Below are 8,325 nucleotides of genomic sequence, written 5' to 3' on the forward strand. Positions count from 1 at the left end.
ACATATACACATCATATTTATGTGCATCTATTTGTAGAGAGGTATGCATATCTATAGATAACCTATAGAAACACATTCCAGAGATATTTATTGATAGATACAGAACTATATAGATAGTGACATATATATATATATATATATATATATATATATACATAGATAGCTATATCAATATTTACCCCTATATGTATATGTATACATGTATACTTATATATGCACACATGTATACATATATACTTGTGTATATAATTTGTGTGTAGATCAGTGTATTACTCATATAAATACACAATGTGATCTAATCCATAAATATTCATTATCCATTTTGTATCTCTAGTAATGTTGATTTTTTCCAAAGGAGAGAATTTTTCTTTAAAGATCCAACCCTCCTCCTTTTTTCTGAACTTTCATATTCATTCAAAATATCTCTAGAACACATGCATACACAGATACACACACATGTATGTATATATGGGTATAAATTTATGCATCTATCATCTTTATTATTAAGGAAAATCACATGTATTTTTGATGAGAATACCTCCTTGTTTTATGCCCATAATACTAACACTCAGAAGAATATTATATATGGTTATCTTTTTTTTTTTCCTATTTGGCATAAAGTTGTGTGTACTTTCAAAATATATGGGAAGTAGAATGCCTTGCTTGAGGAGGGTCTTTGAGAATACATTGTATTCTGTGTAATTATAAAGTTGCTGGAAATGGGCAAACAGAGGATATAGTGGGCCCTTTTTTTCCACATTACCTTTCAATTCTTTATGTCTATGAATATTGTTTGCTTCTGGAAGACTGTCAGTTCCCTCCTAATACTTTCATCATAGAGATGAGATAAAATGCTTTGCCAAACTTAAAGCACTATATAAATATGAGTTATTCTCACTGTTATGCATATAAAATACAAATTAAGAAGTAGACATATGGATAGGTAGTTTTATTATCTCATCAAGCACCACTCTCTTTTTTTTTCCTCCATAAATAAAGAACTAGTGCATTTTTAAACTTCTACAATCTCCCCCTCTTCAAGATTTCTTCAAACTATTTCGAGAAGACTTTAGCATTCTGTCATCTTCATCATGGATTTCTTCAATTTATACTTCATCTGTTCCAGTATCTCTTCCTGGCTTCATAATGCTAAAAAACATGCTGCTTTGCACATAGTTCATTGGGTATATTGGTAGAATATAAATGAAAGCCCCAGTATCATTGCTGATGGGTATAAATAGTGTCTCCATGTGGTACATACTCCCCAGAATTTTGGGGAAATTTATGTTTTATTTTTCTTCCTGAATTCTAAAATTTCTGAATTCTGAAAAAAAAATCAGGTTAGAATTTGGGGGAAAGTGTTTTGATTTTCCAGTGAGAATAAAAGGCTATTAATTGACTTAACATTACTCGCTTGATGAAATCCATTGATATCACATTGAAAGTAAGATCAAAAAATAATGTTAACATTTCTGAGAACTAGGAAGAAGCACATGGGAGAGAAGCTGTTACTATCTAATCAGTCTTACTTATAACCTTTGCCATGTTATAAATGTATATTTAAAGTCCTATATGCTTATAACAGTGAGCCATTCTTGCAAATAAAGAAAATATTAACAAGGTATACACATACTCTGTATGAATCTGTTGAATACTATTCTAAGAGATTTCAAATTGTGGAAGCAAAATAAGTCTTCAAATGAGCAGTTTTGCACATGATTCTCTGTAGTGCTATTAATATTAGGAGGTTTAATATTAAGCCACAGAGCACCCAATAATGCTCTTAAGTATTTGAAAGCATTGAATATTTTAGAATTCTTTATTAATAAAACTACACTTTCTGATTCTTATGTATAAAAATTTTCATACCTTCCTAATAATAAGTGAAGTATATGAAGAATATTGGAAGTATTTTAACAAAAAAGTTTAAGGAAATCAGCCATCTCATTGCCAGATATGTTTTAAACCACCACAATATATTGGTTTAGAGTAACAATAAACTCTGTATTTATTCTTATATCAGTTTTTCACTGAAAATTTCAGAAGCTTTTAGTATGTAACCTTATAAGAAAAAGATCCACCATTTAAAAATATGCATTGTTATTTAAGTTATAATAAATAAAGTATCATGTAAAATAATAACAAAAATTTATTACTTCCAGTATTCCAAAAAAGCCTCTGGAATTTCCATTTTTCATTCCCAGATCCAAAAGATTAACATATATTGGGAATTAGTATATATTGTAAATTGGTATATAATTGGGAATATATACTATATGTACAGTATATATTGGGAATTCTCAACATATATTAAAAATATGTTTAGAAATATAAACATATGACACTAATTAATTGGTGGCTGATTCATTCTCCTTTATGTTTTCTTTGTCATTCTGCCTTTATCTTTATCTTCAAGTGCTGTCTTATGTTAAGTTTAAGTTAATTTTGCACAAAAATCCTTTTCTCCTTTTTGTTTTCTATTGTCTTCTGAGGAACTATCATTATAATTTATATCATCTTACTTGGTAATATTTTGCAAATTAAAGTGTACTCTAAGCTCCCATTACTCTAGTAATGTCATCTTTTGACCGTTTCATCTCATAAATGGCAAAAACAGAATTCTTGCTTCTGGAAGTGAATCTTTAGGTTATATTGGCTTCTTTGCTGAGAAGTCTAACTAAGCCAAGATGGTGGTGAGGACATACATTTCTTTCTGGACTTTCTCCTACAATCTTCAGACTAATTAGCAAATCCAGCCTCTAACTTAGTTCTGGACTGGCAGAATCCATGAATATTGGAAGTGTAACAAATTACCGTCAGAAGATAATTTCAAAGATCGCCAGAAAAGGTCTGTCTCAATGGGGCATGGAGAGAGGCAGTCCAAGTGCAAGTAGGCTGAGCACAGATGCCAGCAGAGACACCTCAGTGCAAACTCTTTGAATGATGGAGAATCCACAAGGAAGAATCTACAGCAGTGTTGGCCACTCTATCCTAATTGCAAGCCAGTAGATCAGTAGAGAAGTTATAAAACGTGCAATACAAACACAAAAGATAAATAGTGAACTTCAAAATGCCAAAATCTCATGGGACCTGGCCATACCCATCTAGCACTAGGAGTGAGTCAGCATTGACATAGCAAAGCCACTGATGCTTGTTGAGAAAGCCACTGCCACTTGTAGAGGAAGCTTGAAAAACCTCCCTTGCCCTAAAAGCAGACTGTATCTTTTTTTTTTTTTTAATAAGTACAAAAGCAAAAAGAGATCTGACCATAGATAGTTTTTATGGTGAAAGAGAAGAACCCTGAGGAGACTAAAAGCAGATCATCTCCAGATGAAGCTACAAAAAGTGATATAACCTGACCTCCATTACACAAGGCTCTCCTAGAAGAAATTAAAAAAGATCTTAAAAGAGAGCTAGAAGAAAAATGAGGAAAGGAAATGAAAACTTTGCAGGAAGGTTTGGAAAAGGCATATAACTCATTTAAAGATAGCTTTGATAAAATGGAAAAAGAAAACAACTCTCAGAAAAACAGAATTTGTGAAATGGAAAAAGAAAATAACTCCTTAAAAAACAGAATTTGTGACATGGAAAAGGAAAATAACTCCTTAAAAAACAGAATTTGTAAAATGAAAAAAAAATCCATGGAATAAAACAATGCATTGAAAAATTCAAATAAACAAATACAAAAAGAAGTGAAAAAAAAGTAAAGAAAGAAAATAATTCGTTAAAATTCAGAACTGAACAAATGGAAGTGAATGACTCAATGAGACATCAAAAATCACTCAAGCAAAAAACAAAACAAAAAGAAAAAGAAAAGAAAAATAGAAAAAAAAGTAAAATACCTAATTGGGAAAACACCTAACTTAGAAAATAGATCTAGGAGAGGCAATTTAAGAATTATTGGACTCCCCGAAAATCATGATGAAAAAAAGAGCCTAGACACTATTTTTCATGAAATCATTGAAGAGAACTGCATGAATATCACAGAATAAGAAGGTAAAATAGCTATTGAAAGAATTCATCAAACACCTCCTGAAAGAGACCTCAAAATTAAAACTCCAAGGAATATCATGGATAAATTTCAGAAATATCGACAAAGGAAAAAATATTACAAGCAGCTAGAAAGAAACAATTCAAATACTAAGGAGCCACAATAAGGATTACCCAGGACCTAGCAGCTTCCACCTTAAAGGATCAAAGGGCCTGGAATCTGATATTCCAAAAGGCAAAGGAACTTGGAATGCAGCCAAAAGTAAACTACCCCACTAAACTGAGCATTTTCTTTCAGGGGAAAAAGATAAACATTCAGTAAAACAGGTAAATTCCATTTATTTCTGATGAAAAGACCAAACCTAAACAAAAAATTTAACCTCCAACTATAGAACTCAAGAGAAGCATAAAAAGGTAAAAAGAAAAGAACTCTTGAAAACTGTATTTCTGTTATGGGTATACATAGAGAGTGCATGTATAATCTAATTTTACTATTGTAATATAAAAAAAGAAACTAGAGGTGGAAAGGGGATTGTAACAGAAAAAAGGGGAAAGTGGAGGTAATATGAGGGAAATTACATCTCAGGAAGAGGCAGAGAAAATCTATTGTAATTGAGGGAAAGAAGGAAGGGTGGTGAACATTGTATGAATCTTACTCTCATCAGATTTGGCTCAAAGAAAGAATATTAATCATATTTGGTTTCACCGAGAAACTTCTCATCTTATAGAAAAATGGGAGTGCAAAGGGGAAAAAAGATGGGGTAGGATAAATAGAAGGGAAAACAAAAATAGTAGGGGAAAGGTATAAAAAAGGGGGAGGATATCTAAAGGAGAACTGCTTGAGGTAGGTAGTGTTCATAAGTAAAATTCTGGGAAGGAGGAAAAGGGGAAAAGGAAAGAGAAAAATAAAATTAGGTGTTAATAAGATGGTGGGAAATACAGAATTAATAATTTTAACCATAAATGTGATTGGGGTGAACTCTCCTATAAAGCATAAGCAGATAGCAGACTGGATTAAAAGCCAGAATCCTATAGTATGTTATTTATAAGAAACACGTTTAAAGCAGAGTGATACATACAGAGTAGAGATAAAAGACTGGAGCATTATTATTGTCATATTATGCTTCAGGTGAAGTAAAAAAAGCAGGGGTAGCCATCTTGATCTCAGATCAAGCAAAAGCAAAACATTGATCTAATTAAGAGACAAGAAAGTAAACTATATCTTGCTAAAGGGTACCATAGATAATGAAGCAATATCAATATTAAACATATGCACCAGGTGGTATAGCATCCAAATTCCTAGAGGAGAAGTTAAGAGAACTTCAAGAAGAAATAGACAGCAAAACTATACTAATGGGGATCTCAACCTTGCTTTCTCAGAACTAGATAAATCAAACCATAAAATAAATTAAAAAGGAGTTAAAGAGGTAAATAGAATGCTAAAAAAATTAACTATGATAGATCCCTGGAGAAAACTGAATGGAAATAGAAAAGAGCACAGTTTCTTCTCAGCAACTTATAGAACCTATATAAAAATTGATCATATATGAGGACATAAAGACCTCAAAATCAAATGCAGAAAGGCAGAAATAGTCAATGCACTTTTTTTTTCAGATCATGTTGTAATAAAAATTATATTCAATAAAAGTCCAGGAGAAAATAGACCAAAAAGTGATTGGAAACTAAATAATCTCATTCTAAATAATGAATGGGTAAAACAGCAAATTTTAGACACGATTAATAATCTCATCTAAGAAAATAACATTAATGAGACAATATACCTATATTTGTGGGATGCAGCATAGTAGTAATAAGGGGAAATTTTGTATCTAGATAATTAAAGAGAAGATCAATAAATTGGGCTTGCAATTAAAAAAGCTAGAAAAAGAACAAATTAAAACTTCCCCAATCAAATATCAAATTTGAAATTCTAAAAATAAAGAGATCAATGAAATTGAGAGTAAAAAACAAACTTGAATTAATAAATAAAACTAAGAGTTTTATGAAAAAAAAATAGATAAACCTTTAGTCAATATGATTAGAAAAAGGAAAGAGGAAAATTAAACTGTTAGTCTCAAAAATAAAAAGGGAGAACTTTCCACCAAGGAAAAGGAAATTAGAGCAATAATTAGGTGCTATTTTGTGTAATATTCTGCCTAGCTTTCTGAAGATACTCCAAATGGGCCTTGGTTTCAGCAGAATGATCACCTCAAGAACAGTCAGAAATAAAGTCCAAAGTCTTTATTACTTCCTTCACAGTCTGTGTTTTTTGCTTGGGGCCAGGCTAGCTTTCTGGGGCACTTTCAGATGGTCCGTCTTCTTAATGGAGGAATGCAGAAGGCAGGAGAGCCACCAGGATGGTGGGATATGGAATGTCTCTTCTAGTCCTTGTTGGGTGTTATATACTTCATTTTAATTACATCATTATAGCATACTGATTATGTGTGAACTTAGAGAACCATTACATAACCATGGTAAGTACTAAGTATATTTGTAAACTAGATAACCATTGTCTCATCAATTACTCTGAGTTAATACCTTGTTTCAAGTATAATTCTCCAAAGTTCTGACTCACTACAATTTTGCTCAACTTTATGCCAATAAATTTGATAACCTAAGTGAAATGGAGTAATACTTTAAAAATATAGATTGCCCAGATTAACAGAAGAAGAAATAAATTGCTTAAATAGTCCCATTTTAGAAAAAGAAATAGAACAAGCTATTAATCAACTCCCTAAGAAAAAAAATCCCAGTACCAGATGTATTTACATGTGAGTTCTACCAAACATTTAAAGAACAATTAACTCCAACACTATATAAACTATTTAAAACATTGGGAAAGAAAGACTCCTACTTAATTCCTTTTGTGACACAGACAAGGTACTGAAAGCTAAACCAGGTAGGATGAAAACAGAGAAAGAAAGTTATAGAACAATCAATCTCCCTAATGAATATTGATGTAAAAAATCTTAAATGAAATATTTGCAAAGAGATCACGAAAAAAATAATCCCCAGGATAATATATTATGACCAAGCAGGATTTATGCCAGGAATCCGGGGCTGATTCAACATTAGGAAAGCTATTAGCATAACTGACTTTATCAGTAACCAAATTAACAAAAACCATTTGATTATCTCAATAGATGCAGAAAAGACATTTGATAAAATTCAACACCCATTCTTATTAAAAAAAAAATTAGGAAGTATAAGAATAAATGGAACTTTCCTTAAAATAGCCAGTAGCATCTATTTAAAACCATCAGCAAGTATCATATATAATGAGGATAAACTGAAACCATTCCTAATAAGATGAGGGGTGAAACAAGGTTGCCCACTATCACCATTACTATTCAATATTGTATTAGAAATGCTAGCTTTGGCAATAAGAAAAGGAAAAAAAAAGAGATTTAAAGGAATTAGAGTAAGTAAGAAAGAAACCAAATTATCACTCCCTTCAGATGATATGATGGTATATCTACAAAACCCTAGATAATCAACTAAACAAAAATTAGAAATAATTCACAACTTCAGCAAAATTGCAAGATACAAAATAAATCCACATAAATCATCAATATTTTTATACATGACTAACAAAATCCAATGGCAACAGATACAAATTGAAATTCCATTTAAAATAACTGTTGATAAAATAAATTATTTGGGAATCTATCTGCCAAGGGAAAGTCAGGAACTATATGAGCAAAACTACAAAACACTTTCCACACAAATAAAGTCAGATCTAAATGATTGGAAGAATATCAAATCCCCTTGGATAGGTTGAGCAAATACAATAAAAATAACAATACTACCTAAACATATATTTATTTAGTGCTATACCAATCAAAGTCCCAAGAAACTATTTTACTGACTTAGAAATAATAACAAAATTTATGTGGAAGAACAAATATTCAAGAATTTCAAGACAATTAATGAAAGAAAAAAAAAGCAAATGAAGGTGGCCTAGCTATACCAGATTTAAAACTATATTATAAAGCAGTGGTCATCAAAACCATTTGCTACTGGCTAAGAAATAGACTAGTTGATTAATGGAATAGGTTAGGTTCACAGAACAAAATAGTTAATGAATATAGCAATCTAGTATTTGACAAACCCCAAGATCCCAGCTTTTGTAATAAGAATTCACTGTTTGGTAAAAACTAGTATGACAGAAATAAGTAAATTGATCATGCCTAACACAACAAGACAAGGTCAAAATGGATTTATGATTGAGACATAAAGAATGATATTATAAACAAATTAGAAGAACATAGGATAGTTTACTTCTCAGACCTGTGAAGGAGAAAGGAATTTGTGATCAAAGAAGAACTAGAAATC

Source organism: Sarcophilus harrisii, chromosome 2 (genome assembly GCF_902635505.1).
Source record: "Sarcophilus harrisii chromosome 2, mSarHar1.11, whole genome shotgun sequence".
In the NCBI taxonomy this organism is placed as follows: Eukaryota; Metazoa; Chordata; class Mammalia; order Dasyuromorphia; family Dasyuridae; genus Sarcophilus; species Sarcophilus harrisii.